The sequence below is a fragment of the Ambystoma mexicanum genome, chromosome 4p, assembly GCF_040938575.1.
Source record: "Ambystoma mexicanum isolate Mex_15411 chromosome 4p, UKY_AmexF1_1, whole genome shotgun sequence".
NCBI lineage: Eukaryota > Metazoa > Chordata > Amphibia > Caudata > Ambystomatidae > Ambystoma > Ambystoma mexicanum.
This window is the reverse complement of record NC_090927.1, coordinates 844,024,488-844,049,576: the sequence shown is the minus strand read 5'-3', so window position 1 is coordinate 844,049,576 and position 25,089 is coordinate 844,024,488. Positions and strand designations below refer to the sequence as shown.

The 25,089-nt window shown below is 47.0% G+C and overlaps 51 non-coding genes and 32 pseudogenes across 51 annotated transcripts; all 83 read left to right on the top strand.

Moving 5' to 3' along the window:
- The first annotated feature begins 105 nt into the window (after nucleotides 1–105).
- On the top strand, nucleotides 106–224 carry LOC138462952 (5S ribosomal RNA). Its single transcript, XR_011265538.1, has one exon. It is a non-coding gene; the product is annotated as a 5S ribosomal RNA (ribosomal RNA).
- Nucleotides 225–330: 106 nt separating this feature from the next.
- On the top strand, nucleotides 331–439 carry LOC138459745 (5S ribosomal RNA; annotated as a pseudogene).
- Nucleotides 440–902: 463 nt separating this feature from the next.
- Nucleotides 903–1,000, top strand: LOC138459691 (5S ribosomal RNA; annotated as a pseudogene).
- Nucleotides 1,001–1,106: 106 nt separating this feature from the next.
- LOC138464870 (5S ribosomal RNA) lies at nucleotides 1,107–1,225 on the top strand. Its single transcript, XR_011267447.1, has one exon. It is a non-coding gene; the product is annotated as a 5S ribosomal RNA (ribosomal RNA).
- A 106-nt stretch (nucleotides 1,226–1,331) lies between these two features.
- Nucleotides 1,332–1,450, top strand: LOC138461090 (5S ribosomal RNA). Its single transcript, XR_011263729.1, has one exon. It is a non-coding gene; the product is annotated as a 5S ribosomal RNA (ribosomal RNA).
- Nucleotides 1,451–1,556: 106 nt separating this feature from the next.
- Nucleotides 1,557–1,665, top strand: LOC138458638 (5S ribosomal RNA; annotated as a pseudogene).
- A 463-nt stretch (nucleotides 1,666–2,128) lies between these two features.
- LOC138455930 (5S ribosomal RNA) lies at nucleotides 2,129–2,247 on the top strand (annotated as a pseudogene).
- Nucleotides 2,248–2,353: 106 nt separating this feature from the next.
- LOC138461793 (5S ribosomal RNA) lies at nucleotides 2,354–2,472 on the top strand. Its single transcript, XR_011264399.1, has one exon. It is a non-coding gene; the product is annotated as a 5S ribosomal RNA (ribosomal RNA).
- Nucleotides 2,473–2,578: 106 nt separating this feature from the next.
- LOC138454654 (5S ribosomal RNA) lies at nucleotides 2,579–2,697 on the top strand. Its single transcript, XR_011261322.1, has one exon. It is a non-coding gene; the product is annotated as a 5S ribosomal RNA (ribosomal RNA).
- A 106-nt stretch (nucleotides 2,698–2,803) lies between these two features.
- Nucleotides 2,804–2,922, top strand: LOC138464580 (5S ribosomal RNA). Its single transcript, XR_011267160.1, has one exon. It is a non-coding gene; the product is annotated as a 5S ribosomal RNA (ribosomal RNA).
- Nucleotides 2,923–3,028: 106 nt separating this feature from the next.
- Nucleotides 3,029–3,137, top strand: LOC138456544 (5S ribosomal RNA; annotated as a pseudogene).
- A 107-nt stretch (nucleotides 3,138–3,244) lies between these two features.
- LOC138457679 (5S ribosomal RNA) lies at nucleotides 3,245–3,353 on the top strand (annotated as a pseudogene).
- Nucleotides 3,354–3,816: 463 nt separating this feature from the next.
- LOC138463398 (5S ribosomal RNA) lies at nucleotides 3,817–3,935 on the top strand. Its single transcript, XR_011265985.1, has one exon. It is a non-coding gene; the product is annotated as a 5S ribosomal RNA (ribosomal RNA).
- A 106-nt stretch (nucleotides 3,936–4,041) lies between these two features.
- Nucleotides 4,042–4,160, top strand: LOC138453918 (5S ribosomal RNA). The gene has a single exon (XR_011260618.1). It is a non-coding gene; the product is annotated as a 5S ribosomal RNA (ribosomal RNA).
- A 106-nt stretch (nucleotides 4,161–4,266) lies between these two features.
- Nucleotides 4,267–4,385, top strand: LOC138462951 (5S ribosomal RNA). The gene has a single exon (XR_011265537.1). It is a non-coding gene; the product is annotated as a 5S ribosomal RNA (ribosomal RNA).
- Nucleotides 4,386–4,491: 106 nt separating this feature from the next.
- On the top strand, nucleotides 4,492–4,600 carry LOC138459744 (5S ribosomal RNA; annotated as a pseudogene).
- A 463-nt stretch (nucleotides 4,601–5,063) lies between these two features.
- LOC138459690 (5S ribosomal RNA) lies at nucleotides 5,064–5,161 on the top strand (annotated as a pseudogene).
- Nucleotides 5,162–5,267: 106 nt separating this feature from the next.
- On the top strand, nucleotides 5,268–5,386 carry LOC138464869 (5S ribosomal RNA). Its single transcript, XR_011267446.1, has one exon. It is a non-coding gene; the product is annotated as a 5S ribosomal RNA (ribosomal RNA).
- Nucleotides 5,387–5,492: 106 nt separating this feature from the next.
- Nucleotides 5,493–5,611, top strand: LOC138463177 (5S ribosomal RNA). Its single transcript, XR_011265764.1, has one exon. It is a non-coding gene; the product is annotated as a 5S ribosomal RNA (ribosomal RNA).
- Nucleotides 5,612–5,717: 106 nt separating this feature from the next.
- On the top strand, nucleotides 5,718–5,826 carry LOC138458637 (5S ribosomal RNA; annotated as a pseudogene).
- Nucleotides 5,827–6,289: 463 nt separating this feature from the next.
- On the top strand, nucleotides 6,290–6,408 carry LOC138455468 (5S ribosomal RNA; annotated as a pseudogene).
- Nucleotides 6,409–6,514: 106 nt separating this feature from the next.
- On the top strand, nucleotides 6,515–6,633 carry LOC138462888 (5S ribosomal RNA). Its single transcript, XR_011265476.1, has one exon. It is a non-coding gene; the product is annotated as a 5S ribosomal RNA (ribosomal RNA).
- Nucleotides 6,634–6,739: 106 nt separating this feature from the next.
- LOC138456967 (5S ribosomal RNA) lies at nucleotides 6,740–6,848 on the top strand (annotated as a pseudogene).
- A 463-nt stretch (nucleotides 6,849–7,311) lies between these two features.
- LOC138465237 (5S ribosomal RNA) lies at nucleotides 7,312–7,430 on the top strand. Its single transcript, XR_011267811.1, has one exon. It is a non-coding gene; the product is annotated as a 5S ribosomal RNA (ribosomal RNA).
- A 106-nt stretch (nucleotides 7,431–7,536) lies between these two features.
- Nucleotides 7,537–7,655, top strand: LOC138463082 (5S ribosomal RNA). Its single transcript, XR_011265668.1, has one exon. It is a non-coding gene; the product is annotated as a 5S ribosomal RNA (ribosomal RNA).
- A 106-nt stretch (nucleotides 7,656–7,761) lies between these two features.
- LOC138462103 (5S ribosomal RNA) lies at nucleotides 7,762–7,880 on the top strand. Its single transcript, XR_011264707.1, has one exon. It is a non-coding gene; the product is annotated as a 5S ribosomal RNA (ribosomal RNA).
- A 106-nt stretch (nucleotides 7,881–7,986) lies between these two features.
- Nucleotides 7,987–8,095, top strand: LOC138459529 (5S ribosomal RNA; annotated as a pseudogene).
- Nucleotides 8,096–8,558: 463 nt separating this feature from the next.
- Nucleotides 8,559–8,677, top strand: LOC138463622 (5S ribosomal RNA). Its single transcript, XR_011266208.1, has one exon. It is a non-coding gene; the product is annotated as a 5S ribosomal RNA (ribosomal RNA).
- A 106-nt stretch (nucleotides 8,678–8,783) lies between these two features.
- On the top strand, nucleotides 8,784–8,902 carry LOC138463758 (5S ribosomal RNA). The gene has a single exon (XR_011266344.1). It is a non-coding gene; the product is annotated as a 5S ribosomal RNA (ribosomal RNA).
- Nucleotides 8,903–9,008: 106 nt separating this feature from the next.
- On the top strand, nucleotides 9,009–9,127 carry LOC138455186 (5S ribosomal RNA). The gene has a single exon (XR_011261828.1). It is a non-coding gene; the product is annotated as a 5S ribosomal RNA (ribosomal RNA).
- A 106-nt stretch (nucleotides 9,128–9,233) lies between these two features.
- On the top strand, nucleotides 9,234–9,352 carry LOC138460054 (5S ribosomal RNA). Its single transcript, XR_011262823.1, has one exon. It is a non-coding gene; the product is annotated as a 5S ribosomal RNA (ribosomal RNA).
- A 106-nt stretch (nucleotides 9,353–9,458) lies between these two features.
- Nucleotides 9,459–9,567, top strand: LOC138456966 (5S ribosomal RNA; annotated as a pseudogene).
- Nucleotides 9,568–10,030: 463 nt separating this feature from the next.
- LOC138463397 (5S ribosomal RNA) lies at nucleotides 10,031–10,149 on the top strand. Its single transcript, XR_011265984.1, has one exon. It is a non-coding gene; the product is annotated as a 5S ribosomal RNA (ribosomal RNA).
- A 106-nt stretch (nucleotides 10,150–10,255) lies between these two features.
- Nucleotides 10,256–10,374, top strand: LOC138464868 (5S ribosomal RNA). Its single transcript, XR_011267445.1, has one exon. It is a non-coding gene; the product is annotated as a 5S ribosomal RNA (ribosomal RNA).
- Nucleotides 10,375–10,480: 106 nt separating this feature from the next.
- LOC138461089 (5S ribosomal RNA) lies at nucleotides 10,481–10,599 on the top strand. Its single transcript, XR_011263728.1, has one exon. It is a non-coding gene; the product is annotated as a 5S ribosomal RNA (ribosomal RNA).
- Nucleotides 10,600–10,705: 106 nt separating this feature from the next.
- LOC138457677 (5S ribosomal RNA) lies at nucleotides 10,706–10,814 on the top strand (annotated as a pseudogene).
- A 463-nt stretch (nucleotides 10,815–11,277) lies between these two features.
- Nucleotides 11,278–11,396, top strand: LOC138463396 (5S ribosomal RNA). Its single transcript, XR_011265983.1, has one exon. It is a non-coding gene; the product is annotated as a 5S ribosomal RNA (ribosomal RNA).
- Nucleotides 11,397–11,502: 106 nt separating this feature from the next.
- On the top strand, nucleotides 11,503–11,621 carry LOC138455453 (5S ribosomal RNA; annotated as a pseudogene).
- Nucleotides 11,622–11,727: 106 nt separating this feature from the next.
- LOC138460042 (5S ribosomal RNA) lies at nucleotides 11,728–11,846 on the top strand. Its single transcript, XR_011262811.1, has one exon. It is a non-coding gene; the product is annotated as a 5S ribosomal RNA (ribosomal RNA).
- A 106-nt stretch (nucleotides 11,847–11,952) lies between these two features.
- On the top strand, nucleotides 11,953–12,061 carry LOC138459584 (5S ribosomal RNA; annotated as a pseudogene).
- Nucleotides 12,062–12,524: 463 nt separating this feature from the next.
- LOC138462764 (5S ribosomal RNA) lies at nucleotides 12,525–12,643 on the top strand. The gene has a single exon (XR_011265356.1). It is a non-coding gene; the product is annotated as a 5S ribosomal RNA (ribosomal RNA).
- Nucleotides 12,644–12,749: 106 nt separating this feature from the next.
- On the top strand, nucleotides 12,750–12,868 carry LOC138455451 (5S ribosomal RNA; annotated as a pseudogene).
- A 106-nt stretch (nucleotides 12,869–12,974) lies between these two features.
- On the top strand, nucleotides 12,975–13,093 carry LOC138460030 (5S ribosomal RNA). The gene has a single exon (XR_011262798.1). It is a non-coding gene; the product is annotated as a 5S ribosomal RNA (ribosomal RNA).
- A 106-nt stretch (nucleotides 13,094–13,199) lies between these two features.
- Nucleotides 13,200–13,308, top strand: LOC138459899 (5S ribosomal RNA; annotated as a pseudogene).
- Nucleotides 13,309–13,771: 463 nt separating this feature from the next.
- On the top strand, nucleotides 13,772–13,890 carry LOC138461395 (5S ribosomal RNA). Its single transcript, XR_011264010.1, has one exon. It is a non-coding gene; the product is annotated as a 5S ribosomal RNA (ribosomal RNA).
- Nucleotides 13,891–13,996: 106 nt separating this feature from the next.
- On the top strand, nucleotides 13,997–14,115 carry LOC138464867 (5S ribosomal RNA). Its single transcript, XR_011267444.1, has one exon. It is a non-coding gene; the product is annotated as a 5S ribosomal RNA (ribosomal RNA).
- Nucleotides 14,116–14,221: 106 nt separating this feature from the next.
- Nucleotides 14,222–14,340, top strand: LOC138462534 (5S ribosomal RNA). The gene has a single exon (XR_011265130.1). It is a non-coding gene; the product is annotated as a 5S ribosomal RNA (ribosomal RNA).
- A 106-nt stretch (nucleotides 14,341–14,446) lies between these two features.
- LOC138458635 (5S ribosomal RNA) lies at nucleotides 14,447–14,555 on the top strand (annotated as a pseudogene).
- A 453-nt stretch (nucleotides 14,556–15,008) lies between these two features.
- LOC138455467 (5S ribosomal RNA) lies at nucleotides 15,009–15,127 on the top strand (annotated as a pseudogene).
- Nucleotides 15,128–15,233: 106 nt separating this feature from the next.
- On the top strand, nucleotides 15,234–15,352 carry LOC138464918 (5S ribosomal RNA). The gene has a single exon (XR_011267494.1). It is a non-coding gene; the product is annotated as a 5S ribosomal RNA (ribosomal RNA).
- A 106-nt stretch (nucleotides 15,353–15,458) lies between these two features.
- LOC138461042 (5S ribosomal RNA) lies at nucleotides 15,459–15,577 on the top strand. Its single transcript, XR_011263685.1, has one exon. It is a non-coding gene; the product is annotated as a 5S ribosomal RNA (ribosomal RNA).
- A 106-nt stretch (nucleotides 15,578–15,683) lies between these two features.
- On the top strand, nucleotides 15,684–15,802 carry LOC138464579 (5S ribosomal RNA). Its single transcript, XR_011267159.1, has one exon. It is a non-coding gene; the product is annotated as a 5S ribosomal RNA (ribosomal RNA).
- Nucleotides 15,803–15,908: 106 nt separating this feature from the next.
- LOC138456542 (5S ribosomal RNA) lies at nucleotides 15,909–16,017 on the top strand (annotated as a pseudogene).
- Nucleotides 16,018–16,124: 107 nt separating this feature from the next.
- LOC138457675 (5S ribosomal RNA) lies at nucleotides 16,125–16,233 on the top strand (annotated as a pseudogene).
- Nucleotides 16,234–16,696: 463 nt separating this feature from the next.
- Nucleotides 16,697–16,815, top strand: LOC138463395 (5S ribosomal RNA). The gene has a single exon (XR_011265982.1). It is a non-coding gene; the product is annotated as a 5S ribosomal RNA (ribosomal RNA).
- Nucleotides 16,816–16,921: 106 nt separating this feature from the next.
- On the top strand, nucleotides 16,922–17,040 carry LOC138453917 (5S ribosomal RNA). Its single transcript, XR_011260617.1, has one exon. It is a non-coding gene; the product is annotated as a 5S ribosomal RNA (ribosomal RNA).
- Nucleotides 17,041–17,146: 106 nt separating this feature from the next.
- LOC138454428 (5S ribosomal RNA) lies at nucleotides 17,147–17,265 on the top strand. Its single transcript, XR_011261105.1, has one exon. It is a non-coding gene; the product is annotated as a 5S ribosomal RNA (ribosomal RNA).
- Nucleotides 17,266–17,370: 105 nt separating this feature from the next.
- On the top strand, nucleotides 17,371–17,479 carry LOC138458225 (5S ribosomal RNA; annotated as a pseudogene).
- A 464-nt stretch (nucleotides 17,480–17,943) lies between these two features.
- LOC138461394 (5S ribosomal RNA) lies at nucleotides 17,944–18,062 on the top strand. The gene has a single exon (XR_011264009.1). It is a non-coding gene; the product is annotated as a 5S ribosomal RNA (ribosomal RNA).
- Nucleotides 18,063–18,168: 106 nt separating this feature from the next.
- Nucleotides 18,169–18,287, top strand: LOC138462749 (5S ribosomal RNA). The gene has a single exon (XR_011265342.1). It is a non-coding gene; the product is annotated as a 5S ribosomal RNA (ribosomal RNA).
- A 106-nt stretch (nucleotides 18,288–18,393) lies between these two features.
- Nucleotides 18,394–18,512, top strand: LOC138461750 (5S ribosomal RNA). The gene has a single exon (XR_011264357.1). It is a non-coding gene; the product is annotated as a 5S ribosomal RNA (ribosomal RNA).
- A 105-nt stretch (nucleotides 18,513–18,617) lies between these two features.
- Nucleotides 18,618–18,726, top strand: LOC138458130 (5S ribosomal RNA; annotated as a pseudogene).
- Nucleotides 18,727–19,189: 463 nt separating this feature from the next.
- Nucleotides 19,190–19,298, top strand: LOC138459184 (5S ribosomal RNA; annotated as a pseudogene).
- Nucleotides 19,299–19,404: 106 nt separating this feature from the next.
- On the top strand, nucleotides 19,405–19,523 carry LOC138465161 (5S ribosomal RNA). Its single transcript, XR_011267735.1, has one exon. It is a non-coding gene; the product is annotated as a 5S ribosomal RNA (ribosomal RNA).
- Nucleotides 19,524–19,629: 106 nt separating this feature from the next.
- On the top strand, nucleotides 19,630–19,748 carry LOC138455544 (5S ribosomal RNA; annotated as a pseudogene).
- A 106-nt stretch (nucleotides 19,749–19,854) lies between these two features.
- Nucleotides 19,855–19,973, top strand: LOC138464925 (5S ribosomal RNA). Its single transcript, XR_011267502.1, has one exon. It is a non-coding gene; the product is annotated as a 5S ribosomal RNA (ribosomal RNA).
- Nucleotides 19,974–20,079: 106 nt separating this feature from the next.
- LOC138456965 (5S ribosomal RNA) lies at nucleotides 20,080–20,188 on the top strand (annotated as a pseudogene).
- A 453-nt stretch (nucleotides 20,189–20,641) lies between these two features.
- Nucleotides 20,642–20,760, top strand: LOC138461393 (5S ribosomal RNA). The gene has a single exon (XR_011264008.1). It is a non-coding gene; the product is annotated as a 5S ribosomal RNA (ribosomal RNA).
- Nucleotides 20,761–20,866: 106 nt separating this feature from the next.
- LOC138464866 (5S ribosomal RNA) lies at nucleotides 20,867–20,985 on the top strand. Its single transcript, XR_011267443.1, has one exon. It is a non-coding gene; the product is annotated as a 5S ribosomal RNA (ribosomal RNA).
- A 106-nt stretch (nucleotides 20,986–21,091) lies between these two features.
- On the top strand, nucleotides 21,092–21,210 carry LOC138461088 (5S ribosomal RNA). Its single transcript, XR_011263727.1, has one exon. It is a non-coding gene; the product is annotated as a 5S ribosomal RNA (ribosomal RNA).
- A 106-nt stretch (nucleotides 21,211–21,316) lies between these two features.
- LOC138454999 (5S ribosomal RNA) lies at nucleotides 21,317–21,435 on the top strand. Its single transcript, XR_011261648.1, has one exon. It is a non-coding gene; the product is annotated as a 5S ribosomal RNA (ribosomal RNA).
- A 106-nt stretch (nucleotides 21,436–21,541) lies between these two features.
- Nucleotides 21,542–21,660, top strand: LOC138461752 (5S ribosomal RNA). The gene has a single exon (XR_011264359.1). It is a non-coding gene; the product is annotated as a 5S ribosomal RNA (ribosomal RNA).
- Nucleotides 21,661–21,765: 105 nt separating this feature from the next.
- LOC138459219 (5S ribosomal RNA) lies at nucleotides 21,766–21,874 on the top strand (annotated as a pseudogene).
- Nucleotides 21,875–22,328: 454 nt separating this feature from the next.
- LOC138461391 (5S ribosomal RNA) lies at nucleotides 22,329–22,447 on the top strand. The gene has a single exon (XR_011264007.1). It is a non-coding gene; the product is annotated as a 5S ribosomal RNA (ribosomal RNA).
- A 106-nt stretch (nucleotides 22,448–22,553) lies between these two features.
- On the top strand, nucleotides 22,554–22,672 carry LOC138462736 (5S ribosomal RNA). The gene has a single exon (XR_011265330.1). It is a non-coding gene; the product is annotated as a 5S ribosomal RNA (ribosomal RNA).
- Nucleotides 22,673–22,778: 106 nt separating this feature from the next.
- LOC138460643 (5S ribosomal RNA) lies at nucleotides 22,779–22,897 on the top strand. The gene has a single exon (XR_011263317.1). It is a non-coding gene; the product is annotated as a 5S ribosomal RNA (ribosomal RNA).
- Nucleotides 22,898–23,002: 105 nt separating this feature from the next.
- Nucleotides 23,003–23,111, top strand: LOC138459249 (5S ribosomal RNA; annotated as a pseudogene).
- A 463-nt stretch (nucleotides 23,112–23,574) lies between these two features.
- On the top strand, nucleotides 23,575–23,683 carry LOC138459183 (5S ribosomal RNA; annotated as a pseudogene).
- Nucleotides 23,684–23,789: 106 nt separating this feature from the next.
- Nucleotides 23,790–23,908, top strand: LOC138454746 (5S ribosomal RNA). Its single transcript, XR_011261409.1, has one exon. It is a non-coding gene; the product is annotated as a 5S ribosomal RNA (ribosomal RNA).
- A 106-nt stretch (nucleotides 23,909–24,014) lies between these two features.
- On the top strand, nucleotides 24,015–24,133 carry LOC138457479 (5S ribosomal RNA; annotated as a pseudogene).
- Nucleotides 24,134–24,239: 106 nt separating this feature from the next.
- LOC138462763 (5S ribosomal RNA) lies at nucleotides 24,240–24,358 on the top strand. Its single transcript, XR_011265355.1, has one exon. It is a non-coding gene; the product is annotated as a 5S ribosomal RNA (ribosomal RNA).
- A 106-nt stretch (nucleotides 24,359–24,464) lies between these two features.
- Nucleotides 24,465–24,583, top strand: LOC138463275 (5S ribosomal RNA). The gene has a single exon (XR_011265862.1). It is a non-coding gene; the product is annotated as a 5S ribosomal RNA (ribosomal RNA).
- A 105-nt stretch (nucleotides 24,584–24,688) lies between these two features.
- On the top strand, nucleotides 24,689–24,797 carry LOC138456964 (5S ribosomal RNA; annotated as a pseudogene).
- Nucleotides 24,798–25,089: the final 292 nt, after the last annotated feature.

The following is a 25,089-nucleotide window of genomic DNA, read 5'->3' as shown; positions in this document are numbered from 1 at the left end:
TTTTGTGCTCCAAGTTCAGGAAGTGAGCCATTTCTCAATTGCCTTTCAAAACTGCAAGGTCTAGCTGACTAGATGCTTAAAAGTACAAAACTCACTAGGCCCAGAGCCTACGGCCACACCACACTGATTGCGCCCGATCTCGTCTGATCTCGGAAGCTAAGCAGTGTCGGGCCTAGTTAGTACCTGGATGGGAGACCACCGGGGAATACCAGGTGCTGTAGGCTTTTTTGTACTCCAAGTTCAGGAAGTGAGCCATTTCACAATTGCCTTTCAAAACTGCAAGGTCTAGCCGACTAGATGCTTAAAAGTACAAAACTCACTAGGCCCAGAGCCTACGGCCACACCACACTGAATGCGCCCAATCTCGGAAGCTAAACAGGGTCAGGCCTAGTTAGTACCTGGATGGGAGACTGCCTGGGAATACCAGGTGCTGTAGGCTTTTTTGTGCTCCATGATTAGTAATTGCGCAAATTCTCAATTATTTTTCAAATTTGGTATGTTTCCAAAATAATTGTATCCCGTTTTATAGCGGAAATGTTGGACAACATCATGAGGGCTGGAGCTACCTTTTTACATAGAATTAGCATACAGGTAGTGTGTTCATGGGTAATAAATCGACTTTCACATGTAATGCAGTACAGAGAATATTGAGTCCTTCAAGAGGCATGAAAGAAACCCATTATTGTGTTGATTGTTCTCTCCACCTCCCTGCAACAGACACAGGATGGATGAATTAAAGTTATCCTACCAGACATAGGAGTCCTGAATGGGCCCACCAGTCTTATATATCTCGCCTGATCGAGCCTGATCGAGCGATGAGCGTGGTATCATGTTGCAAGTGGCTGCATGGCTTAGCTTACTAAATGCAAATGCATAAGAGTAATATTCTTAGCATTCCTAGAGCCTACGGCCACACCACACTGAATGCACAGTTAAGCAGTGTCAGGCCTAGTTAGTACCTGGATGGGAGACCGCCTGGGAATACCAGGTGCTGTAGGCTTTTTTGTGCTCCAAGTTCAGGAAGTGAGCCCTTTCTTAATTGCCTTTTAAAACTGCAAGGTCTAGCCGACTAGATGCTTAAAAGTACAAAACTCACTAGGCCCAGAGCCTAAGGCCACACCACACTGAATGCGCCTGATCTCGTCTGATCTCAGAAGCTAAGCAGTGTCGGGCCTAGTTAGTACCTGGATGGGAGACCGCCTGGGAATACCAGGTGCTGTAGGCTTTTTTGTACTCCAAGTTCAGGAAGTGAGCCATTTCTCAATTGCCTTTCAAAACTGCAAGGTCTAGCCGACTAGATGCTTAAAAGTACAAAACTCACAAGGCCCAGAGCCTACGGCCACACCACACTGAATGCGCCCGATCTCGTCTGATCTCGGAAGCTAAGCAGTGTCGGGCCTTGTTAGTACCTGGATGGGAGACCGCCTGGGAATACCAGGTGCTGTAGGCTTTTTTGTGCTCCAAGTTCAGGAAGTGAGCCATTTCACAATTGCCTTTCAAAACTGCAAGGTCTAGCCGACTAGATGCTTAAAAGTACAAAACTCACAAGGCCCAGAGCCTACGGCCACACCACACTGAATGCGTCTGATCTCGGAAGCTAAGCAGTGTAGGGCCTCGTTAGTACCTGGATGGGAGACTGCCTGGGAATACCAGGTGCTGTAGGCTTTTTTGTGCTCCATGATTAGTAATTGCGCAACTTCTCAATTATTTTTCAAATTTGGTATGTTTCCAAAATAATTGTATCCCGTTTTATAGCGGAAATGTTGGACAACATCATGAGGGCTGGAGCTACCTTTTTACATAGAATTAGCATACAGGTAGTGTGTTCATGGGTAATAAATCGACTTTCACATGTAATGCAGTACAGAGAATATTGAGTCCTTCAAGAGGCATGAAAGAAAACCATTATTGTGTTGATTGTTCTCTCCACCTCCCTGCAACAGACACAGGATGGATGAATTAAAGTTATCCTACCAGACATAGGAGTCCTGAATGGGCCCACCAGTCTTATATATCTCGCCTGATCGAGCCTGATCGAGCGATGAGCGTGGTATCATGTTGCAAGTGGCTGCATGGCTTAGCTTACTAAATGCAAATGCATAAGAGTAATATTCTTAGCATTCCTAGAGCCTACGGCCACACCACACTGAATGCACCCGATCTCGTCTGATCTCGGAAGTTAACCAGTGTCAGGCCTAGTTAGTACCTGGATGGGAGAAGGCCTGGGAATACCAGGTGCTGTAGGCTTTTTTGTGCTCCAAGTTCAGGAAGTGAGGCCTTTCTCAATTGCCTTTTAAAACTGCAAGGTCTAGCCGACTAGATGCTTAAAAGTACAAAACTCACTAGGCCCAGAGCCTACGGCCACACCACACTGAATGCGCCTGATCTCGTCTGATCTCAAAAGCTAAGCAGTGTTGGGCCTAGTTAGTACCTGGATGGGAGACCACCTGGGAATACCAGGTGCTGTAGGCTTTTTTGTGCTCCAAGTTCAGGAAGTGAGCCATTTCACAATTGCCTTTCAAAACTGCAAGGTCTAGCCGACTAGATGCTTAAAAGTACAAAACTCACTCGGCCCAGAGCCTACGGCCACACCACACTGAATGCGCCTGATCTCGTCTGATCTCAGAAGCTAAGCAGTGTCGGGCCTAGTTAGTACCTGGATGGGAGACCGCCTGGGAATACCAGGTGCTGTAGGCTTTTTTGTACTCCAAGTTCAGGAAGTGAGCCATTTCTCAATTGCCTTTCAAAACTGCAAGGTCTAGCCGACTAGATGCTTAAAAGTACAAAACTCACAAGGCCCAGAGCCTACGGCCACACCACACTGAATGCGCCCGAACTCGTCTGATCTCGGAAGCTAAGCAGTGTCGGGCCTCGTTAGTACCTGGATGGGAGACCGCCTGGGAATACCAGGTGCTGTAGGCTTTTTTGTGCTCCAAGTTCAGGAAGTGAGCCATTTCACAATTGCCTTTCAAAACTGCAAGGTCTAGCCGACTAGATGCTTAAAAGTACAAAACTCACAAGGCCCAGAGCCTACGGCCACACCACACTGAATGCGTCTGATCTCAGAAGCTAAGCAGTGTAGGGCCTCGTTAGTACCTGGATGGGAGACCGCCTGGGAATACCAGGTGCTGTAGGCTTTTTTGTGCTCCAAGTTCAGGAAGTGAGCCTATTTCACAATTGTCTTTCAAAACTGCAAGGTCTAGCCGACTAGATGCTTAAAAGTACAAAACTCTCTAGGCCCAGAGCCTACGGCCACACCACACTGAATGCGCCCGATCTCGGAAGCTAAACAGGGTCGGGCCTAGTTAGTACCTGGATGGGAGACTGCCTGGGAATACCAGGTGCTGTAGGCTTTTTTGTGCTCCATGATTAGTAATTGCGCAACTTCTCAATTATTTTTCAAATTTGGTATGTTTCCAAAATAATTGTATCCCGTTTTATAGCGGAAATGTTGGACAACATCATGAGGGCTGGAGCTACCTTTTTACATAGAATTAGCATACAGGTAGTGTGTTCATGGGTAATAAATCGACTTTCACATGTAATGCAGTACAGAGAATATTGAGTCCTTCAAGAGGCATGAAAGAAAACCATTATTGTGTTGATTGTTCTCTCCACCTCCCTGCAACAGACACAGGATGGATGAATTAAAGTTATCCTACCAGACATAGGAGTCCTGAATGGGCCCACCAGTCTTATATATCTCGCCTGATCGAGCCTGATCGAGCGATGAGCGTGGTATCATGTTGCAAGTGGCTGCATGGCTTAGCTTACTAAATGCAAATGCATAAGAGTAATATTCTTAGCATTCCTAGAGCCTACGGCCACACCACACTGAATGCACCCGATCTCGTCTGATCTCGGAAGTTAAGCAGTGTCAGGCCTAGTTAGTACCTGGATGGGAGACTGCCTGGGAATACCAGGTGCTGTAGGCTTTTTTGTGCTCCAAGTTCAGGAAGTGAGCCCTTTCTCAATTGCCTTTTAAAACTGCAAGGTCTAGCCGACTAGATGCTTAAAAGTACAAAACTCACAAGGCCCAGAGCCTACGGCCACACCACACTGAATGTGCCTGATCTCGTCTGATCTCGGAAGCTAAGCAGTGTCGGGCCTCGTTAGTACCTGGATGGGAGACCGCCTGGGAATACCAGGTGCTGTAGGCTTTTTTGTGCTCCAAGTTCAGGAAGTGAGCCATTTCTCAATTGCCTTTCAAAACTGCAAGGTCTAGCTGACTAGATGCTTAAAAGTACAAAACTCACTAGGCCCAGAGCCTACGGCCACACCACACTGATTGCGCCCGATCTCGTCTGATCTCGGAAGCTAAGCAGTGTCGGGCCTAGTTAGTACCTGGATGGGAGACCACCGGGGAATACCAGGTGCTGTAGGCTTTTTTGTACTCCAAGTTCAGGAAGTGAGCCATTTCACAATTGCCTTTCAAAACTGCAAGGTCTAGCCGACTAGATGCTTAAAAGTACAAAACTCACTAGGCCCAGAGCCTACGGCCACACCACACTGAATGCGCCCAATCTCGGAAGCTAAACAGGGTCAGGCCTAGTTAGTACCTGGATGGGAGACTGCCTGGGAATACCAGGTGCTGTAGGCTTTTTTGTGCTCCATGATTAGTAATTGCGCAAATTCTCAATTATTTTTCAAATTTGGTATGTTTCCAAAATAATTGTATCCCGTTTTATAGCGGAAATGTTGGACAACATCATGAGGGCTGGAGCTACCTTTTTACATAGAATTAGCATACAGGTAGTGTGTTCATGGGTAATAAATCGACTTTCACATGTAATGCAGTACAGAGAATATTGAGTCCTTCAAGAGGCATGAAAGAAACCCATTATTGTGTTGATTGTTCTCTCCACCTCCCTGCAACAGACACAGGATGGATGAATTAAAGTTATCCTACCAGACATAGGAGTCCTGAATGGGCCCACCAGTCTTATATATCTCGCCTGATCGAGCCTGATCGAGCGATGAGCGTGGTATCATGTTGCAAGTGGCTGCATGGCTTAGCTTACTAAATGCAAATGCATAAGAGTAATATTCTTAGCATTCCTAGAGCCTACGGCCACACCACACTGAATGCACAGTTAAGCAGTGTCAGGCCTAGTTAGTACCTGGATGGGAGACCGCCTGGGAATACCAGGTGCTGTAGGCTTTTTTGTGCTCCAAGTTCAAGAAGTGAGCCCTTTCTTAATTGCCTTTTAAAACTGCAAGGTCTAGCCGACTAGATGCTTAAAAGTACAAAACTCACTAGGCCCAGAGCCTAAGGCCACACCACACTGAATGCGCCTGATCTCGTCTGATCTCAGAAGCTAAGCAGTGTCGGGCCTAGTTAGTACCTGGATGGGAGACCGCCTGGGAATACCAGGTGCTGTAGGCTTTTTTGTACTCCAAGTTCAGGAAGTGAGCCATTTCTCAATTGCCTTTCAAAACTGCAAGGTCTAGCCGACTAGATGCTTAAAAGTACAAAACTCACAAGGCCCAGAGCCTACGGCCACATCACACTGAATGCGCCCGATCTCGTCTGATCTCGGAAGCTAAGCAGTGTCGGGCCTTGTTAGTACCTGGATGGGAGACCGCCTGGGAATACCAGGTGCTGTAGGCTTTTTTGTGCTCCAAGTTCAGGAAGTGAGCCATTTCACAATTGCCTTTCAAAACTGCAAGGTCTAGCCGACTAGATGCTTAAAAGTACAAAACTCACAAGGCCCAGAGCCTACGGCCACACCACACTGAATGCGTCTGATCTCGGAAGCTAAGCAGTGTAGGGCCTCGTTAGTACCTGGATGGGAGACTGCCTGGGAATACCAGGTGCTGTAGGCTTTTTTGTGCTCCATGATTAGTAATTGCGCAACTTCTCAATTATTTTTCAAATTTGGTATGTTTCCAAAATAATTGTATCCCGTTTTATAGCGGAAATGTTGGACAACATCATGAGGGCTGGAGCTACCTTTTTACATAGAATTAGCATACAGGTAGTGTGTTCATGGGTAATAAATCGACTTTCACATGTAATGCAGTACAGAGAATATTGAGTCCTTCAAGAGGCATGAAAGAAAACCATTATTGTGTTGATTGTTCTCTCCACCTCCCTGCAACAGACACAGGATGGATGAATTAAAGTTATCCTACCAGACATAGGAGTCCTGAATGGGCCCACCAGTCTTATATATCTCGCCTGATCGAGCCTGATCGAGCGATGAGCGTGGTATCATGTTGCAAGTGGCTGCATGGCTTAGCTTACTAAATGCAAATGCATAAGAGTAATATTCTTAGCATTCCTAGAGCCTACGGCCACACCACACTGAATGCACCCGATCTCGTCTGATCTCGGAAGTTAAGCAGTGTCAGGCCTAGTTAGTACCTGGATGGGAGAAGGCCTGGGAATACCAGGTGCTGTAGGCTTTTTTGTGCTCCAAGTTCAGGAAGTGAGGCCTTTCTCAATTGCCTTTTAAAACTGCAAGGTCTAGCCGACTAGATGCTTAAAAGTACAAAACTCACTAGGCCCAGAGCCTACGGCCACACCACACTGAATGCGCCTGATCTCGTCTGATCTCAGAAGCTAAGCAGTGTCGGGCCTAGTTAGTACCTGGATGGGAGACCACCTGGGAATACCAGGTGCTGTAGGATTTTTTGTGCTCCAAGTTCAGGAAGTGAGCCATTTCACAATTGCCTTTCAAAACTGCAAGGTCTAGCCGACTAGATGCTTAAAAGTACAAAACTCACTAGTCCCAGAGCCTACGGCCACACCACACTGAATGCGCCCGATCTCGGAAGCTAAGCAGGGTCGGGCCTAGTTAGTACCTGGATGGGAGACTGCCTGGGAATACCAGGTGCTGTAGGCTTTTTTGTGCTCCATGATTAGTAATTGCGCAACTTCTCAATTATTTTTCAAATTTGGTATGTTTCCAAAATAATTGTATCCCGTTTTATAGCGGAAATGTTGGACAACATCATGAGGGCTGGAGCTACCTTTTTACATAGAATTAGCATACAGGTAGTGTGTTCATGGGTAATAAATCGACTTTCACATGTAATGCAGTACAGAGAATATTGAGTCCTTCAAGAGGCATGAAAGAAAACCATTACTGTGTTGATTGTTCTCTCCACCTCCCTGCAACAGACACAGGATGGATGAATTAAAGTTATCCTACCAGACATAGGAGTCCAGAATGGGCCCACCAGTCTTATATATCTCGCCTGATCGAGCCTGATCGAGCGATGAGCGTGGTATCATGTTGCAAGTGGCTGCATGGCTTAGCTTACTAAATGCAAATGCATAAGAGTAATATTCTTAGCATTCCTAGAGCCTACGGCCACACCACACTGAATGCACCCGATCTCGTCTGATCTCGGAAGTTAAGCAGTGTTACGCCTAGTTAGTACCTGGATGGGAGACCGCCTGGGAATACCAGGTGCTGTAGGCTTTTTTGTGCTCCAAGTTCAGGAAGTGAGCCCTTTCTCAATTGCCTTTCAAAACTGCAAGGTCTAGCCGACTAGATGCTTAAAAGTACAAAACTCACTAGGCCCAGAGCCTACGGCCACACCACACTGAATGCGCCTGATCTCGTCTGATCTCAGAAGCTAAGCAATGTCGGGCCTAGTTAGTACCTGGATGGGAGACCGCCTGGGAATACCAGGTGCTGTAGGCTTTTTTGTACTCCAAGTTCAGGAAGTGAGCCATTTCTCAATTGCCTTTCAAAACTGCAAGGTCTAGCCGACTAGATGCTTAAAAGTACAAAACTCACAAGGCCCAGAGCCTACGGCCACACCACACTGAATGCGCCCGATCTCGTCTGATCTCGGAAGCTAAGCAGTGTCGGGCCTCGTTAGTACCTGGATGGGAGACCGCCTGGGAATACCAGGTGCTGTAGGCTTTTTTGTGCTCCAAGTTCAGGAAGTGAGCCATTTCACAATTCCCTTTCAAAACTGCAAGGTCTAGCCGACTAGATGCTTAAAAGTACAAAACTCACTAGGCCCAGAGCCTACGGCCACACCACACTGAATGCGCCCGATCTCGGAAGCTGAGCAGGGTCAGGCCTAGTTAGTACCTGGATGGGAGACTGCCTGGGAATACCAGGTGCTGTAGGCTTTTTTGTGCTCCATGATTAGTAATTGCGCAACTTCTCAATTATTTTTCAAATTTGGTATGTTTCCAAAATAATTGTATCCCGTTTTATAGCGGAAATGTTGGACAACATCATGAGGGCTGGAGCTACCTTTTTACATAGAATTAGCATACAGGTAGTGTGTTCATGGGTAATAAATCGACTTTCACATGTAATGCAGTACAGAGAATATTGAGTCCTTCAAGAGGCATGAAAGAAACCCATTATTGTGTTGATTGTTCTCTCCACCTCCCTGCAACAGACACAGGATGGATGAATTAAAGTTATCCTACCAGACATAGGAGTCCTGAATGGGCCCACCAGTCTTATATATCTCGCCTGATCGAGCCTGATCGAGCGATGAGCGTGGTATCATGTTGCAAGTGGCTGCATGGCTTAGCTTACTAAATGCAAATGCATAAGAGTAATATTCTTAGCATTCCTAGAGCCTACGGCCACACCACACTGAATGCACCCGATCTCGTCTGATCTTGGAAGTTAAGCAGTGTCAGGCCTAGTTAGTACCTGGATGGGAGACCGCCTGGGAATACCAGGTGCTGTAGGCTTTTTTGTGCTCCAAGTTCAGGAAGTGAGCCCTTTCTCAATTGCCTTTTAAAACTGCAAGGTCTAGCCGACTAGATGCTTAAAAGTACAAAACTCACAAGGCCCAGAGCCTACGGCCACACCACACTGAATGCGCCTGATCTCGTCTGATCTCGGAAGCTAAGCAGTGTCGGGCCTCGTTAGTACCTGGATGGGAGACCGCCTGGGAATACCAGGTGCTGTAGGCTTTTTTGTGCTCCAAGTTCAGGAAGTGAGCCATTTCTCAATTGCCTTTCAAAACTGCAAGGTCTAGCTGACTAGATGCTTAAAAGTACAAAACTCACAAGGTCCAGAGCCTGCGGCCACACCACACTGAATGCGCCCCATCTCGTCTGATCTCGGAAGCTAAGCAGTGTCGGGCCTCGTTAGTACCTGGATGGGAGACCGCCTGGGAATACCAGGTGCTGTAGGCTTTTTTGTGCTCCAAGTTCAGGAAGTGAGCCATTTCTCAATTGCCTTTCAAAACTGCAAGGTCTAGCTGACTAGATGCTTAAAAGTACAAAACTCACTAGGCCCAGAGCCTACGGCCACACCACACTGATTGCGCCCGATCTCGTCTGATCTCGGAAGCTAAGCAGTGTCGGGCCTAGTTAGTACCTGGATGGGAGACCACCTGGGAATACCAGGTGCTGTAGGCTTTTTTGTACTCCAAGTTCAGGAAGTGAGCCATTTCACAATTGCCTTTCAAAACTGCAAGGTCTAGCCGACTAGATGCGTAAAAGTACAAAACTCACTAGGCCCAGAGCCTACGGCCACACCACACTGAATGCGCCCGATCTCGGAAGCTAAGCAGGGTCGGGCCTAGTTAGTACCTGGATGGGAGACTGCCTGGGAATACCAGGTGCTGTAGGCTTTTTTGTGCTCCATGATTAGTAATTGCGCAAATTCTCAATTATTTTTCAAATTTGGTATGTTTCCAAAATAATTGTATCCCGTTTTATAGCGGAAATGTTGGACAACATCATGAGGGCTGGAGCTACCTTTTTACATAGAATTAGCATACAGGTAGTGTGTTCATGGGTAATAAATCGACTTTCACATGTAATGCAGTACAGAGAATATTGAGTCCTTCAAGAGGCATGAAAGAAACCCATTATTGTGTTGATTGTTCTCTCCACCTCCCTGCAACAGACACAGGATGGATGAATTAAAGTTATCCTACCAGACATAGGAGTCCTGAATGGGCCCACCAGTCTTATATATCTCGCCTGATCGAGCCTGATCGAGCGATGAGCGTGGTATCATGTTGCAAGTGGCTGCATGGCTTAGCTTACTAAATGCAAATGCATAAGAGTAATATTCTTAGCATTCCTAGAGCCTACGGCCACACCACACTGAATGCACCCGATCTCGTCTGATCTCGGAAGTTAAGCAGTGTCAGGCCTAGTTAGTACCTGGATGGGAGACTGCCTGGGAATACCAGGTGCTGTAGGCTTTTTTGTGCTCCAAGTTCAGGAAGTGAGGCCTTTCTCAATTGCCTTTTAAAACTGCAAGGTCTAGCCGACTAGATGCTTAAAAGTACAAAACTCACTAGGCCCAGAGCCTAAGGCCACACCACACTGAATGCGCCTGATCTCGTCTGATCTCAGAAGCTAAGCAGTGTCGGGCCTAGTTAGTACCTGGATGGGAGACCGCCTGGGAATACCAGGTGCTGTAGGCTTTTTTGTACTCCAAGTTCAGGAAGTGAGCCATTTCTCAATTGCCTTTCAAAACTGCAAGGTCTAGCCGACTAGATGCTTAAAAGTACAAAACTCACAAGGCCCAGAGCCTACGGCCACACCACACTGAATGCGCCCGATCTCGTCTGATCTCGGAAGCTAAGCAGTGTCGGGCCTTGTTAGTACCTGGATGGGAGACCGCCTGGGAATACCAGGTGCTGTAGGCTTTTTTGTGCTCCAAGTTCAGGAAGTGAGCCATTTCACAATTGCCTTTCAAAACTGCAAGGTCTAGCCGACTAGATGCCTAAAAGTACAAAACTCTCTAGGCCCAGAGCCTACGGCCACACCACACTGAATGCGCCCGATCTCGGAAGCTAAACAGGGTCGGGCCTAGTTAGTACCTGGATGGGAGACTGCCTGGGAATACCAGGTGCTGTAGGCTTTTTTGTGCTCCATGATTAGTAATTGCGCAACTTCTCAATTATTTTTCAAATTTGGTATGTTTCCAAAATAATTGTATCCCGTTTTATAGCGGAAATGTTGGACAACATCATGAGGGCTGGAGCTACCTTTTTACATAGAATTAGCATACAGGTAGTGTGTTCATGGGTAATAAATCGACTTTCACATGTAATGCAGTACAGAGAATATTGAGTCCTTCAAGAGGCATGAAAGAAAACCATTATTGTGTTGATTGTTCTCTCCACCTCCCTGCAACAGACACAGGATGGATGAATTAAAGTTATCCTACCAGACATAGGAGTCCTGAATGGGCCCACCAGTCTTATATATCTCGCCTGATCGAGCCTGATCGAGCGATGAGCGTGGTATCATGTTGCAAGTGGCTGCATGGCTTAGCTTACTAAATGCAAATGCATAAGAGTAATATTCTTAGCATTCCTAGAGCCTACGGCCACACCACACTGAATGCACCCGATCTCGTCTGATCTCGGAAGTTAAGCAGTGTCAGGCCTAGTTAGTACCTGGATGGGAGACTGCCTGGGAATACCAGGTGCTGTAGGCTTTTTTGTGCTCCAAGTTCAGGAAGTGAGCCCTTTCTCAATTGCCTTTTAAAACTGCAAGGTCTAGCCGACTAGATGCTTAAAAGTACAAAACTCACAAGGCCCAGAGCCTACGGCCACACCACACTGAATGTGCCTGATCTTGTCTGATCTCGGAAGCTAAGCAGTGTCGGGCCTCGTTAGTACCTGGATGGGAGACCGCCTGGGAATACCAGGTGCTGTAGGTTTTTTTGTGCTCCAAGTTCAGGAAGTGAGCCATTTCTCAATTGCCTTTCAAAACTGCAAGGTCTAGCTGACTAGATGCTTAAAAGTACAAAACTCACTAGGCCCAGAGCCTACGGCCACACCACACTGATTGCGCCCGATCTCGTCTGATCTCGGAAGCTAAGCAGTGTCGGGCCTAGTTAGTACCTGGATGGGAGACCACCTGGGAATACCAGGTGCTGTAGGCTTTTTTGTACTCCAAGTTCAGGAAGTGAGCCATTTCACAATTGCCTTTCAAAACTGCAAGGTCTAGCCGACTAGATGCTTAAAAGTACAAAACTCACTAGGCCCAGAGCCTACGGCCACACCACACTGAATGCGCCCAATCTCGGAAGCTAAGCAGGGTCAGGCCTAGTTAGTACCTGGATGGGAGACTGCCTGGGAATACCAGGTGCTGTAGGCTTTTTTGTGCTCCATGATTAGTAATTGCGCAAATTCTCAATTATTTTTCAAATTTGGTATGTTTCCAAAATAATTGTATCCCGTTTTATAGCGGAAATGTTGGACAACATCATGAGGGCTGGAGCTACCTTTTTACATAGAATTAGCATACAGGTAGTGTGTTCATGGGTAATAAATCGACTTTCACATGTAATGCAGTACAGAGAATATTGAGTCCTTCAAGAGGCATGAAAGAAACCCATTATTGTGTTGATTGTTCTCTCCACCTCCCTGCAACAGACACAGGATGGATGAATTAAAGTTATCCTACCAGACATAGGAGTCCTGAATGGGCCCACCAGTCTTATATATCTCGCCTGATCGAGCCTGATCGAGCGATGAGCGTGGTATCATGTTGCAAGTGGCTGCATGGCTTAGCTTACTAAATGCAAATGCATAAGAGTAATATTCTTAGCATTCCTAGAACCTACGGCCACACCACACTGAATGCACCCGATCTCGTCTGATCTCGGAAGTTAAGCAGTGTTAGGCCTAGTTAGTACCTGGATGGGAGACCGCCTGGGAATACCAGGTGCTGTAGGCTTTTTTGTGCTCCAAGTTCAGGAAGTGAGCCCTTTCTCAATTGCCTTTTAAAACTGCAAGGTCTAGCCGACTAGATGCTTAAAAGTACAAAACTCACAAGGCCCAGAGCCTACGGCCACACCACACTGAATGTGCCTGATCTTGTCTGATCTCGGAAGCTAAGCAGTGTCGGGCCTCGTTAGTACCTGGATGGGAGACCGCCTGGGAATACCAGGTGCTGTAGGTTTTTTTGTGCTCCAAGTTCAGGAAGTGAGCCATTTCTCAATTGCCTTTCAAAACTGCAAGGTCTAGCTGACTAGATGCTTAAAAGTACAAAACTCACTAGGCCCAGAGCCTACGGCCACACCACACTGATTGCGCCCGATCTCGTCTGATCTCGGAAGCTAAGCAGTGTCGGGCCTAGTTAGTACCTGGATGGGAGACCACCTGGGAATACCAGGTGCTGTAGGCTTTTTTGTACTCCAAGTTCAGGAAGTGAGCCATTTCACAATTGCCTTTCAAAACTGCAAGGTCTAGCCGACTAGATGCTTAAAAGTACAAAACTCACTAGGCCCAGAGCCTACGGCCACACCACACTGAATGCGCCCAATCTCAGAAGCTAAGCAGGGTCAGGCCTAGTTAGTACCTGGATGGGAGACTGCCTGGGAATACCAGGTGCTGTAGGCTTTTTTGTGCTCCATGATTAGTAATTGCGCAAATTCTCAATTATTTTTCAAATTTGGTATGTTTCCAAAATAATTGTATCCCGTTTTATAGCGGAAATGTTGGACAACATCATGAGGGCTGGAGCTACCTTTTTACATAGAATTAGCATACAGGTAGTGTGTTCATGGGTAATAAATCGACTTTCACATGTAATGCAGTACAGAGAATATTGAGTCCTTCAAGAGGCATGAAAGAAACCCATTATTGTGTTGATTGTTCTCTCCACCTCCCTGCAACAGACACAGGATGGATGAATTAAAGTTATCCTACCAGACATAGGAGTCCTGAATGGGCCCACCAGTCTTATATATCTCGCCTGATCGAGCCTGATCGAGCGATGAGCGTGGTATCATGTTGCAAGTGGCTGCATGGCTTAGCTTACTAAATGCAAATGCATAAGAGTAATATTCTTAGCATTCCTAGAGCCTACGGCCACACCACACTGAATGCACCCGATCTCGTCTGATCTCGGAAGTTAAGCAGTGTCAGGCCTAGTTAGTACCTGGATGGGAGACCGCCTGGGAATACCAGGTGCTGTAGGCTTTTTTGTGCTCCAAGTTCAGGAAGTGAGCCCTTTCTCAATTGCCTTTTAAAACTGCAAGGTCTAGCCGACTAGATGCTTAAAAGTTCAAAACTCACTAGGCCCAGAGCCTAAGGCCACACCACACTGAATGCGCCTGATCTCGTCTGATCTCAGAAGCTAAGCAGTGTCGGGCCTAGTTAGTACCTGGATGGGAGACCGCCTGGGAATACCAGGTGCTGTAGGCTTTTTTGTACTCCAAGTTCAGGAAGTGAGCCATTTCTCAATTGCCTTTCAAAACTGCAAGGTCTAGCCGACTAGATGCTTAAAAGTACAAAACTCACAAGGCCCAGAGCCTACGGCCACATCACACTGAATGCGCCCGATCTCATCTGATCTCGGAAGCTAAGCAGTGTCGGGCCTTGTTAGTACCTGGATGGGAGACCGCCTGGGAATACCAGGTGCTGTAGGCTTTTTTGTGCTCCAAGTTCAGGAAGTGAGCCATTTCACAATTGCCTTTCAAAACTGCAAGGTCTAGCCGACTAGATGCTTAAAAGTACAAAACTCACAAGGCCCAGAGCCTACGGCCACACCACACTGAATGCGTCTGATCTCGGAAGCTAAGCAGTGTAGGGCCTCGTTAGTACCTGGATGGGAGACTGCCTGGGAATACCAGGTGCTGTAGGCTTTTTTGTGCTCCATGATTAGTAATTGCGCAACTTCTCAATTATTTTTCAAATTTGGTATGTTTCCAAAATAATTGTATCCCGTTTTATAGCGGAAATGTTGGACAACATCATGAGGGCTGGAGCTACCTTTTTACATAGAATTAGCATACAGGTAGTGTGTTCATGGGTAATAAATCGACTTTCACATGTAATGCAGTACAGAGAATATTGAGTCCTTCAAGAGGCATGAAAGAAAACCATTATTGTGTTGATTGTTCTCTCCACCTCCCTGCAACAGACACAGGATGGATGAATTAAAGTTATCCTACCAGACATAGGAGTCCTGAATGGGCCCACCAGTCTTATATATCTCGCCTGATCGAGCGATGAGCGTGGTATCATGTTGCAAGTGGCTGCATGGCTTAGCTTACTAAATGCAAATGCATAAGAGTAATATTCTTAGCATTCCTAGAGCCTACGGCCACACCACACTGAATGCACCCGATCTCGTCTGATCTCGGAAGTTAAGCAGTGTCAGGCCTAGTTAGTACCTGGATGGGAGAAGGCCTGGGAATACCAGGTGCTGTAGGCTTTTTTGTGCTCCAAGTTCAGGAAGTGAGGCCTTTCTCAATTGCCTTTTAAAACTGCAAGGTCTAGCCGACTAGATGCTTAAAAGTACAAAACTCACTAGGCCCAGAGCCTACGGCCACACCACACTGAATGCGCCTGATCTCGTCTGATCTCAGAAGCTAAGCAGTGTCGGTCCTAGTTAGTACCTGGATGGGAGACCACCTGGGAATACAAGGTGCTGTAGGCTTTTTTGTGCTCCAAGTTCAGGAAGTGAGCCATTTCACAATTGCCTTTCAAAACTGCAAGGTCTAGCCGACTAGATGCTTAAAAGTACAAAACTCACTCGGCCCAGAGCCTACGGCCACACCACACTGAATGCGCCTGATCTCGTCTGATCTCAGAAGCTAAGCAGTGTCGGGCCTAATTAGTACCTGGATGGGAGACCGCCTGGGAATACCAGGTGCTGTAGGCTTTTTTGTACTCCAAGTTCAGGAAGTGAGCCATTTCTCAATTGCCTTTCAAAACTGCAAGGTCTAGCCGACTAGATGCTTAAAAGTACAAAACTCACAAGGCCCAGAGCCTACGGCCACACCACACTGAATGCGCCCGAACTCGTCTGATCTCGGAAGCTAAGCAGTGTCGGGCCTCGTTAGTACCTGGATGGGAGACCGCCTGGGAATACCAGGTGCTGTAGGCTTTTTTGTGCTCCAAGTTCAGGAAGTGAGCCATTTCACAATTGCCTTTCAAAACTGCAAGGTCTAGCCGACTAGATGCTTAAAAGTACAAAACTCACAAGGCCCAGAGCCTACGGCCACACCACACTGAATGCGTCTGATCTCAGAAGCTAAGCAGTGTAGGGCCTCGTTAGTACCTGGATGGGAGACCGCCTGGGAATACCAGGTGCTGTAGGCTTTTTTGTGCTCCAAGTTCAGGAAGTGAGCCTATTTCACAATTGCCTTTCAAAACTGCAAGGTCTAGCCGACTAGATGCTTAAAAGTACAAAACTCTCTAGGCCCAGAGCCTACGGCCACACCACACTGAATGCGCCCGATCTCGGAAGCTAAACAGGGTCGGGCCTAGTTAGTACCTGGATGGGAGACTGCCTGGGAATACCAGGTGCTGTAGGCTTTTTTGTGCTCCATGATTAGTAATTGCGCAACTTCTCAATTATTTTTCAAATTTGGTATGTTTCCAAAATAATTGTATCCCGTTTTATAGCGGAAATGTTGGACAACATCATGAGGGCTGGAGCTACCTTTTTACATAGAATTAGCATACAGGTAGTGTGTTCATGGGTAATAAATCGACTTTCACATGTAATGCAGTACAGAGAATATTGAGTCCTTCAAGAGGCATGAAAGAAAACCATTATTGTGTTGATTGTTCTCTCCACCTCCCTGCAACAGACACAGGATGGATGAATTAAAGTTATCCTACCAGACATAGGAGTCCTGAATGGGCCCACCAGTCTTATATATCTCGCCTGATCGAGCCTGATCGAGCGATGAGCGTGGTATCATGTTGCAAGTGGCTGCATGGCTTAGCTTACTAAATGCAAATGCATAAGAGTAATATTCTTAGCATTCCTAGAGCCTACGGCCACACCACACTGAATGCACCCGATCTCGTCTGATCTCGGAAGTTAAGCAGTGTCAGGCCTAGTTAGTACCTGGATGGGAGACTGCCTGGGAATACCAGGTGCTGTAGGCTTTTTTGTGCTCCAAGTTCAGGAAGTGAGCCCTTTCTCAATTGCCTTTTAAAACTGCAAGGTCTAGCCGACTAGATGCTTAAAAGTACAAAACTCACAAGGCCCAGAGCCTACGGCCACACCACACTGAATGTGCCTGATCTCGTCTGATCTCGGAAGCTAAGCAGTGTCGGGCCTCGTTAGTACCTGGATGGGAGACCGCCTGGGAATACCAGGTGCTGTAGGCTTTTTTGTGCTCCAAGTTCAGGAAGTGAGCCATTTCTCAATTGCCTTTCAAAACTGCAAGGTCTAGCTGACTAGATGCTTAAAAGTACAAAACTCACTAGGCCCAGAGACTACGGACACACCACACTGATTGCGCCCGATCTCGTCTGATCTCGGAAGCTAAGCAGTGTCGGGCCTAGTTAGTACCTGGATGGGAGACCACCTGGGAATACCAGGTGCTGTAGGCTTTTTTGTGCTCCAAGTTCAGGAAGTGAGCCATTTCACAATTGCCTTTCAAAACTGCAAGGTCTAGCCGACTAGATGCTTAAAAGTACAAACTCACTAGGCCCAGAACCTACGGCCACACCACACTGAATGCGCCCGATCTCGGAAGCTAAGCAGGGTCGGGCCTAGTTAGTACCTGGATGGGAGACTGCTTGGGAATACCAGGTGCTGTAGGCTTTTTTTGTGCTCCATGATTAGTAATTGCGCAACTTCTCAATTATTTTTCAAATTTGGTATGTTTCCAAAATAATTGTATCCCGTTTTATAGCGGAAATGTTGGACAACATCATGAGGGCTGGAGCTACCTTTTTACATAGAATTAGCATACAGGTAGTGTGTTCATGGGTAATAAATCGACTTTCACATGTAATGCAGTACAGAGAATATTGAGTCCTTCAAGAGGCATGAAAGAAAACCATTATTGTGTTGATTGTTCTCTCCACCTCCCTGCAACAGACACAGGATGGATGAATTAAAGTTATCCTACCAGACATAGGAGTCCTGAATGGGCCCACCAGTCTTATATATCTCGCCTGATCGAGCCTGATCGAGCGATGAGCGTGGTATCATGTTGCAAGTGGCTGCATGGCTTAGCTTACTAAATGCAAATGCATAAGAGTAATATTCTTAGCATTCCTAGAGCCTACGGCCACACCACACTGAATGCACCCGATCTCGTCTGATCTCGGAAGTTAAGCAGTGTCAGGCCTAGTTAGTACCTGGATGGGAGACCGCCTGGGAATACCAGGTGCTGTAGGCTTTTTTGTGCTCCAAGTTCAGGAAGTGAGCCCTTTCTCAATTGCCTTTTAAAACTGCAAGGTCTAGCCGACTAGATGCTTAAAAGTACAAAACTCACTAGGCCCAGAGCCTACGGCCACACCACACTGAATGCGCCTGATCTCGTCTGATCTCAGAAGCTAAGCAGTGTCGGGCCTAGTTAGTACCTGGATGGGAGACCACCTGGGAATACCAGGTGCTGTAGGCTTTTTTGTGCTCCAAGTTCAGGAAGTGAGCCATTTCACAATTGCCTTTCAAAACTGCAAGGTCTAGCCGACTAGATGCTTAAAAGTACAAAACTCACTAGGCCCAGAGCCTACAGCCACACCACACTTAATGCGCCCGATCTCGTCTGATCTCGGAAGCTAAGCAGTGTCGGGCCTAGTTAGTACCTGGATGGGAGACCACCTGGGAATACCAGGTGCTGTAGGCTTTTTTGTGCTCCAAGTTCAGGAAGTGAGCCATTTCACAATTGCCTTTCAAAACTGCAAGGTCTAGCCGACTAGATGCTTAAAAGTACAAACTCACTAGGCCCAGAGCCTACGGCCACACCACACTGAATGCGCCCGATCTCGGAAGCTAAGCAGGGTCGGGCCTAGTTAGTACCTGGATGGGAGACTGCCTGGGAATACCAGGTGCTGTAGACTTTTTTGTGCTCCATGATTAGTAATTGCGCAACTTCTCAATTATTTTTCAAATTTGGTATGTTTCCAAAATAATTGTATCCCGTTTTATAGCGGAAATGTTGGACAACATCATGAGGGCTGGAGCTACCTTTTTACATAGAATTAGCATACAGGTAGTGTGTTCATGGGTAATAAATCGACTTTCACATGTAATGCAGTACAGAGAATATTGAGTCCTTCAAGAGGCATGAAAGAAAACCATTATTGTGTTGATTGTTCTCTCCACCTCCCTGCAACAGACACAGGATGGATGAATTAAAGTTATCCTACCAGACATAGGAGTCCTGAATGGGCCCACCAGTCTTATATATCTCGCCTGATCGAGCCTGATCGAGCGATGAGCGTGGTATCATGTTGCAAGTGGCTGCATGGCTTAGCTTACTAAATGCAAATGCATAAGAGTAATATTCTTAGCATTCCTAGAGCCTACGGCCACACCACACTGAATGCGTCTGATCTTGGAAGTTAAGCAGTGTCAGGCCTAGTTAGTACCTGGATGGGAGACCGCCTGGGAATACCAGGTGCTGTAGGCTTTTTTGTGCTCCAAGTTCAGGAAGTGAGCCCTTTCTCAATTGCCTTTTAAAACTGCAAGGTCTAGCCGACTAGATGCTTAAAAGTACAAAACTCACTAGGCCCAGAGCCTACGGCCACACCACACTGAATGCGCCTGATCTCGTCTGATCTCGGAAGCTAAACAGTGTCGGGCCTCGTTAGTACCTGGATGGGAGACCGCCTGGGAATACCAGGTGCTGTAGGCTTTTTTGTGCTCCAAGTTCAGGAAGTGAGCCATTTCTCAATTGCCTTTCAAAACTGCAAGGTCTAGCTGACTAGATGCTTAAAAGTACAAAACTCACAAGGCCCAGAGCCTGCGGCCACACCACACTGAATGTGCCCCATCTCGTCTGATCTCGGAAGCTAAGCAGTGTCGGGCCTCGTTAGTACCTGGATGGGAGACCGCCTGGGAATACCAGGTGCTGTAGGCTTTTTTGTGCTCCAAGTTCAGGAAGTGAGCCATTTCTCAATTGCCTTTCAAAACTGCAAGGTCTAGCTGACTAGATGCTTAAAAGTACAAAACTCACTAGGCCCAGAGCCTACGGCCACACCACACTGATTGCGCCCGATCTCGTCTGATCTCGGAAGCTACGCAGTGTCGGGCCTAGTTAGTACCTGGATGGGAGACCACCTGGGAATACCAGGTGCTGTAGGCTTTTTTGTACTCCAAGTTCAGGAAGTGAGCCATTTCACAATTGCCTTTCAAAACTGCAAGGTCTAGCCGACTAGATGCTTAAAAGTACAAAACTCACTAGGCCCAGAGCCTACGGCCACACCACACTGAATGCGCCCGATCTCGGAAGCTAAGCAGGGTCGGGCCTAGTTAGTACCTGGATGGGAGACTGCCTGGGAATACCAGGTGCTGTAGGCTTTTTTGTGCTCCATGATTAGTAATTGCGCAACTTCTCAATTATTTTTCAAATTTGGTATGTTTCCAAAATAATTGTATCCCGTTTTATAGCGGAAATGTTGGACAACATCATGAGGGCTGGAGCTACCTTTTTACATAGAATTAGCATACAGGTAGTGTGTTCATGGGTAATAAATCGACTTTCACATGTAATGCAGTACAGAGAATATTGAGTCCTTCAAGAGGCATGAAAGAAACCCATTATTGTGTTGATTGTTCTCTCCACCTCCCTGCAACAGACACAGGATGGATGAATTAAAGTTATCCTACCAGACATAGGAGTCCTGAATGGGCCCACCAGTCTTATATATCTCGCCTGATCGAGCGATGAGCGTGGTATCATGTTGCAAGTGGCTGCATGGCTTAGCTTACTAAATGCAAATGCATAAGAGTAATATTCTTAGCATTCCTAGAGCCTACGGCCACACCACACTGAATGCACCCGATCTCGTCTGATCTCGGAAGTTAAGCAGTGTCAGGCCTAGTTAGTACCTGGATGGGAGACCGCCTGGGAATACCAGGTGCTGTAGGCTTTTTTGTGCTCCAAGTTCAGGAAGTGAGCCCTTTCTCAACTGCCTTTTAAAACTGCAAGGTCTAGCCGACTAGATGCTTAAAAGTACAAAACTCACTAGGCCCAGAGCCTAAGGCCACACCACACTGAATGCGCCTGATCTCGTCTGATCTCAGAAGCTAAGCAGTGTCGGGCCTAGTTAGTACCTGGATGGGAGACCGCCTGGGAATACCAGGTGCTGTAGGCTTTTTTGTACTCCAAGTTCAGGAAGTGAGCCATTTCTCAATTGCCTTTCAAAACTGCAAGGTCTAGCCGACTAGATGCTTAAAAGTACAAAACTCACAGGGCCCAGAGCCTACGGCCACACCACACTGAATGCGCCCGATCTCGTCTGATCTCGGAAGCTAAGCAGTGTCGGGCCTTGTTAGTACCTGGATGGGAGACCGCCTGGGAATACCAGGTGCTGTAGGCTATTTTGTGCTCCAAGTTCAGGAAGTGAGCCATTTCACAATTGCCTTTCAAAACTGCAAGGTCTAGCCGACTAGATGCTTAAAAGTACAAAACTCACTAGGCCCAGAGCCTACGGCCACACCACACTGAATGCGCCTGATCTCGTCTGATCTCAGAAGCTAAGCATTGTCGGGCCTAGTTAGTACCTGGATGGGAGACCGCCTGGCAATACCAGGTGCTGTAGGCTTTTTTGTACTCCAAGTTCAGGAAGTGAGCCATTTCTCAATTGCCTTTCAAAACTGCAAGGTCTAGCCGACTAGATGCTTAAAAGTACAAAACTCACTAGGCCCAGAGCCAACGGCCACACCACACTGAATGCGCCCGATCTCGTCTGATCTCGGAAGCTAAGCAGTGTCGGGCCTAGTTAGTACCTGGATGGGAGACCACCTGGGAATACCAGGTGCTGTAGGCTTTTTTGTGCTCCAAGTTCAGGAAGTGAGCCATTTCACAATTGCCTTTCAAAACTGCAAGGTCTAGCCGACTAGATGCTTAAAAGTACAAACTCACTAGGCCCAGAACCTATGGCCACACCACACTGAATGCGCCCGATCTCGGAAGCTAAGCAGGGTCGGGCCTAGTTAGTACCTGAATGGGAGACTGCTTGGGAATACCAGGTGCTGTAGGCTTTTTTTGTGCTCCATGATTAGTAATTGCGCAACTTCTCAATTATTTTTCAAATTTGGTATGTTTCCAAAATAATTGTATCCCGTTTTATAGCGGAAATGTTGGACAACATCATGAGGGCTGGAGCTACCTTTTTACATAGAATTAGCATACAGGTAGTGTGTTCATGGGTAATAAATCGACTTTCACATGTAATGCAGTACAGAGAATATTGAGTCCTTCAAGAGGCATGAAAGAAAACCATTATTGTGTTGATTGTTCTCTCCACCTCCCTGCAACAGACACAGGATGGATGAATTAAAGTTATCCTACCAGACATAGGAGTCCTGAATGGGCCCACCAGTCTTATATATCTCGCCTGATCGAGCGATGAGCGTGGTATCATATTGCAAGTGGCTGCATGGCTTAGCTTACTAAATGCAAATGCATAAGAGTAATATTCTTAGCATTCCTAGAGCCTACGGCCACACCACACTGAATGCACCCGATCTCGTCTGATCTCGGAAGTTAAGCAGTGTCAGGCCTAGTTAGTACCTGGATGGGAGACCGCCTGGGAATACCAGGTGCTGTAGGCTTTTTTGTGCTCCAAGTTCAGGAAGTGAGCCCTTTCTCAATTGCCTTTTAAAACTGCAAGGTCTAGCCGACTAGATGCTTAAAAGTACAAAACTCACTAGGCCCAGAGCCTACGGCCACACCACACTGAATGCGCCTGATCTCGTCTGATCTCAGAAGCTAAGCAGTGTCGGGCCTAGTTAGTACCTGGATGGGAGACCACCTGGGAATACCAGGTGCTGTAGGCTTTTTTGTGCTCCAAGTTCAGGAAGTGAGCCATTTCACAATTGCCTTTCAAAACTGCAAGGTCTAGCCGACTAGATGCTTAAAAGTACAAAACTCACTAGGCCCAGAGCCTACGGCCACACCACACTGAATGCGCCCGATCTCGTCTGATCTCGGAAGCTAAGCAGTGTCGGGCCTAGTTAGTACCTGGATGGGAGACCACCTGGGAATACCAGGTGCTGTAGGCTTTTTTGTGCTCCAAGTTCAGGAAGTGAGCCATTTCACAATTGCCTTTCAAAACTGCAAGGTCTAGCCGACTAGATGCTTAAAAGTACAAACTCACTAGGCCCAGAGCCTACGTCCACACCGCACTGAATGCGCCTGATCTCGGAAGCTAAGCAGGGTCGGGCCTAGTTAGTACCTGGATGGGAGACTGCCTGGGAATACCAGGTGCTGTAGGCTTTTTTGTGCTCCATGATTAGTAATTGCGCAACTTCTCAATTATTTTTCAAATTTGGTATGTTTCCAAAATAATTGTATCCCGTTTTATAGCGGAAATGTTGGACAACATCATGAGGGCTGGAGCTACCTTTTTACATAGAATTAGCATACAGGTAGTGTGTTCATGGGTAATAAATCGACTTTCACATGTAATGCAGTACAGAGAATATTGAGTCCTTCAAGAGGCATGAAAGAAACCCATTATTGTGTTGATTGTTCTCTCCACCTCCCTGCAACAGACACAGGATGGATGAATTAAAGTTATCCTACCAGACATAGGAGTCCTGAATGGGCCCACCAGTCTTATATATCTCGCCTGATCGAGCCTGATCGAGCGATGAGCGTGGTATCATGTTGCAAGTGGCTGCATGGCTTAGCTTACTAAATGCAAATGCATAAGAGTAATATTCTTAGCATTCCTAGAGCCTACGGCCACACCACACTGAATGCGTCTGATCTTGGAAGTTAAGCAGTGTCAGGCCTAGTTAGTACCTGGATGGGAGACCGCCTGGGAATACCAGGTGCTGTAGGCTTTTTTGTGCTCCAAGTTCAGGAAGTGAGCCCTTTCTCAATTGCCTTTTAAAACTGCAAGGTCTAGCCGACTAGATGCTTAAAAGTACAAAACTCACAAGGCCCAGAGCCTACGGCCACACCACACTGAATGCGCCTGATCTCGTCTGATCTCGGAAGCTAAGCAGTGTCAGGCCTCGTTAGTACCTGGATGGGAGACCGCCTGGGAATACCAGGTGCTGTAGGCTTTTTTGTGCTCCAAGTTCAGGAAGTGAGCCATTTCTCAATTGCCTTTCAAAACTGCAAGGTCTAGCTGACTAGATGCTTAAAAGTACAAAACTCACAAGGCCCAGAGCCTGATGCCACACCACACTGAATGTGCCCCATCTCGTCTGATCTCGGAAACTAAGCAGTGTCGGGCCTCGTTAGTACCTGGATGGGAGACCGCCTGGGAATACCAGGTGCTGTAGGCTTTTTTGTGCTCCAAGTTCAGGAAGTGAGCCATTTCTCAATTGCCTTTCAAAACTGCAAGGTCTAGCTGACTAGATGCTTAAAAGTACAAAACTCACTAGGCCCAGAGCCTACGGCCACACCACACCGAATGCGCCTGATCTCGTCTGATCTCAGAAGCTAAGCAGTGTCGGGCCTAGTTAGTACCTGGATGGGAGACCACCTGGGAATACCAGGTGCTGTAGGCTTTTTTGTGCTCCAAGTTCAGGAAGTGAGCCATTTCACAATTGCCTTTCAAAACTGCAAGGTCTAGCCGACTAGATGCTTAAAAGTACAAAACTCACTAGGCCCAGAGCCTACCGCCACACCACACTGAATGCGCCCGATCTCGTCTGATCTCGGAAGCTAAGCAGTGTCGGGCCTAGTTAGTACCTGGATGGGAGACCACCTGGGAATACCAGGTGCTGTAGGCTTTTTTGTGCTCCAAGTTCAGGAAGTGAGCCATTTCACAATTGCCTTTCAAAACTGCAAGGTCTAGCCGACTAGATGCTTAAAAGTACAAACTCACTAGGCCCAGAGCCTACGGCCACACCACACTGAATGCGCCCGATCTCGGAAGCTAAGCAGGGTCGGGCCTAGTTAGTACCTGGATGGGAGACTGCCTGGGAATACCAGGTGCTGTAGGCTTTTTTTGTGCTCCATGATTAGTAATTGCGCAACTTCTCAATTATTTTTCAAATTTGGTATGTTTCCAAAATAATTGTATCCCGTTTTATAGCGGAAATGTTGGACAACATCATGAGGGCTGGAGCTACCTTTTTACATAGAATTAGCATACAGGTAGTGTGTTCATGGGTAATAAATCGACTTTCACATGTAATGCAGTACAGAGAATATTGAGTCCTTCAAGAGGCATGAAAGAAAACCATTATTGTGTTGATTGTTCTCTCCACCTCCCTGCAACAGACACAGGATGGAT